The sequence below is a fragment of the Belonocnema kinseyi genome, chromosome 2 (genome assembly GCF_010883055.1).
Source record: "Belonocnema kinseyi isolate 2016_QV_RU_SX_M_011 chromosome 2, B_treatae_v1, whole genome shotgun sequence".
Classification (NCBI taxonomy): domain Eukaryota; kingdom Metazoa; phylum Arthropoda; class Insecta; order Hymenoptera; family Cynipidae; genus Belonocnema; species Belonocnema kinseyi.
The window spans coordinates 71,166,808-71,174,606 of record NC_046658.1 but is presented as its reverse complement, the minus strand read 5'-3'; positions in this window follow the sequence as shown (position 1 = coordinate 71,174,606).

Below are 7,799 nucleotides of genomic sequence, written 5' to 3'. Positions count from 1 at the left end.
TGTGTGCGAAAGGTAGTCATACAAAATACTGATTTTCGCGAAAAAATGTATTTTCATGTAAAAAAAATTTATTTTCTTGTAAGCTACTCTTCTTTTCAGTAATATACAGTGTATTGAGAATCAATTTTCATGTTTTAACATGAAATAGTCCTCTGAATATCTACTGACATGCTATAAGTGAGGAAAACTTCATTTTTGAGCATGGATCTAATAATATGGCAAGGTCCAAGTCTGAAAAGCTGGAAAAACTTTTTAAAAACCCTAACACCCAAATATTGTCCAAAAAATTGTAAGCTTGCGTTTCACAGTTTATTCTTATTAGTATTATTTCGTGGACTTTGTTTAGTTATTAGTGGAACATGAATACCCATTGTAAAATGTTTACATTAGAAAGTACGTTATCTCGAAATCATAAGTGAAATAGTTGAATTTGTAATTACATCAGGGCAATTCCGCCCGGGAAGTCGCCGATGATGCGGTTCAATTTTAATTCACATATAAAGTAAATTTTTGACCTTGGGCTTAGTTGTGACTGCCCTTCGTTTTATATAATAGGAACTCTGACTCTCCATTTCAGAACAAAGGTTCATAAATAACGATTTTCACCGTTACGACCATATTGATTCTGTTATTTAGACAAGTACTGATGTTTTAAACTACAGAATATGTTAAAAAAAAAATTTGTGGCATAAGGTCTGCTCACATATAATGGAAAGAGGTAGTTAAAGCCCAATTCCAATCAGTTTTCAATAACTTGAAATACTATGGGCATCAGGCCTCCTACATCGTTCATTGATGATCAGCGCTTCTAAATTCTTTTAAGAAGTAAAATAATAGCTTTGCAAGACAAAATCGGCAATATTCAATAGAGAATAAAACTCCCAGCTGCAATTAAATTCCACGAGGTAACTTAGAGGCAATTGCAAGATACTCAACTCTTTTTAGAAAATGCAGAATGTTTATTGTACTATTATGTTTTTTCCAAACTTAATCGGAAATCGTTGATTTTCAAGATTCAAATGCGACTAAAAAGAACTCGTTGATTTCTCAAATGAGATAACAAAGAACTGGGTTCTTTTTTCTTAGTCAGAAAAACACTCAGAATCGTTAAACGTAGTCTCAGCTTAGAGCCCGACGAGAAACTGAGACCTGGTAAGTACAACGTCATCGTTATCCTGTCAAACCGGGCTCTGAAATGTGCCTTTGCCAAACTCATGATTGCATGAGTAAGAATTTTATCCAAGTTTAGTCTGGACTGCTCGCAGCCCGAGCGTGTTCAACTAAATTGTGATGCAAAACAAAAGGTGTTCATTGTAAGAACCATTTACCGTTGATTTTTAGTTAATTATAACTTGATAATTAAACAACAAGTAATACGACTCAATATATTTTTGATCAAGCTTTACTGTTCCTTGAATTTACAACAAATGCAGTCTACATAATAAAATAATTTGTGATTGTAATCGATCGACACATAAAAACTGAAGTTTCCATTGAAACCCATTTTTGGTTCCAAAAGAGCTGCAACAAAAATGAACCCCACTTGCTGAAAAGGAACCCAAAACGATAAATGAGTTCTAAATGATACCACATTTGGGATTCCAAAGGATCTCAATAGTAATTAAGTCTGTTTCTGAAGACTCTATTTTTCGCTTTGCCCACTTGCATATTATCTTTAATCAATAACACAATATTTACTTTAAAGCACACATGTAATCGAACTCTGTGGACATAACTTAATAAAGATAATTAAATTACAAAATAATACCGCAACAAATTAGATATAATTACTTGATAAATATAATTTGCAAGTTACGTAGCATAGTTGTCAAGATGAGGTCATATTCGTATGCAAGAAACTTTTTGTCCCAAGTCATCGATCAATAAGTGTAAATCGATTACTAACTTACCAACCCTACTTTGCGAGCGTTTGGTTTGTAAATGCGTCTTCATGTTTTTTTCAAGAGCGCTCTTAACGATCTCTTTTGGCTCTATACAGGTATCTATTAGAGCTCAAGTTCTAAATGATACCAACTTTTATTTGAGCCGCAACTTTAGCGAACCCACGGTTTTTCTGTGATGCAATGTCGCATCCGTTCTACGTGCTCTAGTTTATGCGCGAACTTCGAATAACGAGCGTGCTTAGACGCGACGTTGCCAAACTTATGACTGTGACCGTGTGAGTCAATAACAAACCGAAGCTTTCTCTCAACTGACTTTCTACGTACCGAGGGTACTTCCTTAACAGTCCGTACTAGTCACTTAGAACAAAATTATAACTTCGTAATGCAACTTGCGAATCTTAGGTTAATCATGGCCGTCGACATTTAAACTAATGCCGGGATGTACAGAAAAAGTCATGACCGTCTACTCCACATATACAATTAGGTATTTTCACTGCAACCGCCTAGAGATCCTAAGGGAGATTTGACACACGGGGTACTCCAAATCTGATTGACGCCCCTATACCGGAACTATTATCTGTCCAAAAAATATAGGCACCTCGATTTTTGTACAGATCTTCATGAAAATCTCAGCAGAAAAAAATGCTAAAAATATGAAAGAATTAGGCGTGTCGCAGGTGAAGGTTTTGGCAATACTGATACAGAGTTTTAAAATGTTCAGATGATTAGCGATTATTTCCTGGCGAATGAAAGGTGAAAAAGTACCATAATCATATTATCATTTCCGAATACTAGACTTTAAATAGCTCTAAGTCACTGAAAATAAATTATGAAAATTCTGAAAAAAATATATATGGTTTCTTCTGACAGTGTCGTATGTATTTTCAACCAGCAAAAAGTTGCACTTGAATGTTTCAATATTATTTTCTTCTTGAAAAAATACAAAAGACTTTACCATAATTGAGGCGCCAACAAAGTGCCCTGCTGTGAATGCAGTTGCCTCGATTATCATAAAGTCTTTCGTATTTTTCTAAGAAGAAAAGAACTTTTTAAACGTTTAAATGCAACTTTTTGCTCATTGAAAATACATACATCACTTTCAGAAACCAAAAGTGTGTAATATGCTTCAAGAATCATCTCATTACGTTCCTTAATTTCGGAGATGACACTTCCCTACATTTTTGTTAACAATTTATTAACAAATGATTATTTTTGGCTCTAAATTTCACCTTTGTGCACAGAATGGATCAACGAAAAAAATTATTTTTCTCAGAATTTTCATCATTTATTTTCAGTGTCTTAGAGCTATTCAAAGTTGAGTATTCGGAAATGATAATATGATTATAATACTTGTTCACCTTTCATTCGCCAGGAAATAATCGCTAATCATCTGAACATTGTTCAACTCTGTATCAGTATTGGCTAAACCTTTAAATGCAAAATGCATGTTGTCTCATATTTCTAGAATTTTCTTATGTTGAGATGTTCGCGAAAATCTGTACAAAAATCGAGGTGCCTATATTTTTTAAACAGATAGTAGTCAAACTTTTATGCGTTTTGATCAGTGGTGTCAGAACGCGGATATCTGTGGCATGCGCAGTAGCGATTCTTGTGTATTTTTAAGTTCTGTAACATAATAATTCAACAAACAATACACAAGAATCACGACTGCGCATGCCAGACACCACTGATTTTGATTATCATGAGTTAGCGCTATTTTCAATTAAAAATTTTGTTTTCAAGAGGATTTAATACATAAGAGAGACAAAACTCGAACATGAAAATTATAAATGATTAAGAAGGTTAGTTCTTAAGGTTAGAGAAAAATAATCTTCACTTCGAAAGACATATCCTTCAAAATTTTCATAAACAAAAGAATTAATAAAGAATAAAACTATTTAAACTTTTCACGCCACATGAAAATATCAAAGTTTCGGTACAGCGTCGACTATTGGAGGAGGAAACGTGTCTCAACTCTCCTAGAGGATCTCTGCAACCACCAGCTAACTTCACTTCGTCGAATATAGAAAATCTGGAGGAAATTTCTTCGAACGCCCCGGCTTTGGTGGTTTAAATGTCATGTCGGTTTTCACTAACCTAATATGTGGAAAATACTCACTGGTAAATGGGAGGAAAATAAAAGTTAGGTAATTATTATTATAACTTATCTGCTTATGAACATCTATTTCGCCCAAATAACGCCCAACTAAATCATCTTGACAGGTGACTGACAGTTTGAAGACAACAGTTCACGTTGGTCTGAATAAGAAAAAACAACTCAATTGAACATCGAGTTTGGTGTAGTACTTTCGAGGATCTGCGATTTTCTGTGTGTCATGTAATTTATATATGTCGGTCATAAACTAGCACTCTCGCATATCTAACAAAACACTTCTTGGCTAATAATGTAAATTCTTGACGAAATTAATCGATTTCCAATTTCATTACTTACTTTTATTTTTAATTCCGCTTGATTAGACATTTTTTAGCAACTAAACTTTTAGGAAACTTACCCAAATTTTGTAAATTCAAATTTTTCATTAAATATGGCACTTTAGAGCAAAAAAATATTGAAAGTTAACGATAGATTAAATAATACTTCTTATAAACAAAGTGTAAAAAGGGTTTGAAATTGAATTATTATGAATCCCTATACAAATTTCAAATTTGGTATCAATGATATCTATAGGTTAAGCTGAATTATCAAAGGATAAAGTTTCATAAGTCTACTTTGTAACTTTTCATCGAAAATTTAGGCCAAAAGTTTTAAAACGTATAATTTTCTGCACCGATTAGAAGCTGCGACGCGGCTGCGAAACCTGATTGGTCAAAATGGAAAAAAGTATTATGGCGGTTGGTGCATGGTAAACAAAATATAGTAAATCAATCAAATATTAATACTCATTCAAATGGAAGAATTTTTTTCACACATAGTGTTTTCTGTAAGATTTAATTCATTTTTTAGCAATAATAACAAATCCACATACAAAAATAAATTCTTCTTACGACCTTGAAATAAAATTGTAATGTACAGTCCACTTTTTCGTAAGCATTTTTCTTTTTCGAACCGAATTTTCTGGCATGTTTAATGTTTATAGATCAAATTCTATTGAAAAAGCGTCATATCTTTAAATTTTGTACTGCACTCCCGGTAATAAACGTAGAATAAAAAAAATTAATATTTTAAGGTTTCAGTGCAAAAGTGAAGATTATTATGTTATTTTGAATGCATGATTTTTCCATCTGTCTAAAATTCCACAATAAGAATAAGATACTTCCTAAACTTATTCACTTCTATTTCCATAGCGACCCTCACACAGTTTTCTATTCTCCCAAAGAGAACGTGTTTTCAATATACTTAATTCCTTCTAATTGTACCAGTGACGCACCCCACAGAAATATTTTTTATTCCTCAGGAGTGATCATATTTTGATTTTATTTAATTCCTTCTAATAAGTTCACAAAATATGTGTAATAAGTTGTTTTAATTCCTTCATACGAAATATAAACTCTGAAATTTTAATTCTCACCAATTCAACTCTGCCTCTCTAGAGTTCAAATTATTTAAATTCACACATTAGCATAAATTTATTTCTTGCATTGTTTAAGACGTTTAAATAAATTATTAAAATATAAATAAATATAAATTTGAATATTTGTCAAAGTTACATGTTATAAAAAGATTTCATAATGAATAATAGGTTAAATAAATGCTTTCGTTAAATTTTACTAAGTCGATTGAGAGGAATAGGATTTGCGCTTTTTCTTCTCCCGTTGGGGGATTTTTAGACGGAGGAAAAATCGCTTATTCATAGAAATACAAATTCTTAAATTTTCTGAATTCAACGCTTGTTACCGGACTCATACCCTATTTCATCGAAATCGATTGCAATAAAAATAAAGATATATAAAGAAACTTTCACTTTTTACACGTTTCACGCATTTAAAAAATGCTCAATTAATATCTTCCAAACTTACTTAATTTATGTACTTTGGTGTGTTCTATATGCCCACTAAATTTGGTTAAGATATCTCATAAATTGACTGACATAGAAAGTACCCGATGTGTACCTCACTGATTTTCTTTATTTTGCTAATTCGTCGACTTAAGGGGTGAAAATCGAACTTAAGATTGATCCCCAAAAATATTCTTTATATCTCAAATACGAATTCCAACTTCGTAGTGCATATTTTATATAGATAACCTAAGTTCAATTTGAGAAATAACAATGTTCAAAAATATATTTAACCTTAAAAGTCACTAATTTGCGAATAACTCATCTAACTTCAGGTACGTAATATAACAGAATAATGTAAACTGTCATTCTGTTCATTTTTTTACTTAGGAATTTCATTAAAAATAGTTTCTTTATAAATATTTTTTGGACATGGCGTACTATAATTCTGAGAAAAAACGAATTTTTTAAATCTCATATTACTCCATGTCCAAAACCATTTTTCATATTAGCTGAAATATATTCATAATAGTATTAAAATTTGTGCTAATATATTCTTGATCATGCATTATTTTTTAACGATAAAATTATTTAAACATTTGAGAACGTGTTTGTAAAGTATATTATGGTTAAATTTTTTACCTCATTTTCTCAGTTTAACAGTTGAGTGACATGGCGTACTATAACTTTAGGGCGACGTGTTAGTAAGAAAATTACAAATTAAAGTTGACATATTTCGGGGTTTTTGAAAAAATTCGTTGCAAGGAGAGATTAATTTAAACAGTTAATGTGACTTTATGGTTTTCTAAAAAAATATTCATTTATTCCTCAATATTTATATTGTCCCCTTCAAAGTAATCCCCCTCAGATATAATACACTTGTGCCAACGCTTTTTCCAATCATCGAAGCACTTCTGATAATCATTTTGTGTTATAGCCTTGAGTTCTTTCAGCGATGCAGTTTTTATCTCCTCAATCGTTGAAAATTGATGTCGTTTCATGGGTCTCTTCAGTTTTGGGAAAAGAAAAAAGTAACTGGGGGCCAAATCCGGTGAATATGGAGGCTGGGGCATGACTGTGGTGCTATTTTTGGTCAAAAAATCTTGCACAAGCACTTTCAAAATTAAGCAGTTTTGGAACAAATTTCGCTAACACACGTCTCATGCCCAAAACGTCCGAAAAGATAGCATGGCATGATCCAACCGATATGCCAAAATCTGCAGCAACTTCTCTGATGGTAATTCAGCGATTTTTCAACACCATTTCTTCCACTGCTTGAACGTTTTCATCTGTTGTTGACGTGCTGGGACGTCCAGGGCGAGGTTCGTCTTCGACATCCTCTCGGCCTTCTTGGAACAGCTTCTACCACTTATGCACATTTTTCTTAATCAGAGTAGACTCACCGTATGCAGGGTGACCAGACGTCCTTCTTTGGAAGGACATGTCCTTCTTTTTTCATGTTTGTCCTTCTGTCCTTCTTTTTTGTCTGATGTCCTTCTTTTTCAAGATATTCGCGATATTTGCATTTTTTATTGCGCGGACCTAAATTTTCTTCACAACTTCCACCAGCGAAGCCTTAGCTCGATAGGAATAAAATTCGTCGCTTGACCCATGACAAATTTACTTAGATTAACCTCATTGTTCACTACGTTTGTGTTCGCGCAGAACTTCTCTCTAGGAATTGTGCTTGGTGAAACTGCAATGGGAGTCCGAGACCGTGTCAAAAGATGCAAAATGAATAGACCTCTTTTTTTAACGTTCGTCGATGGAAAAAGAAGTCTGTTAGATTTTCGACTGCGAAACGGCCCGGAGTCCTACTACTGATCGTATAAAAAGTCATAACCTGCTATATATTCGGTTTGTGTTTCCCGTTCCCGTTCTTCACTTTACTATTCCGATGACTTCAAAGGGGAAAGTGTTTCTATGTCTCTGTCACTAT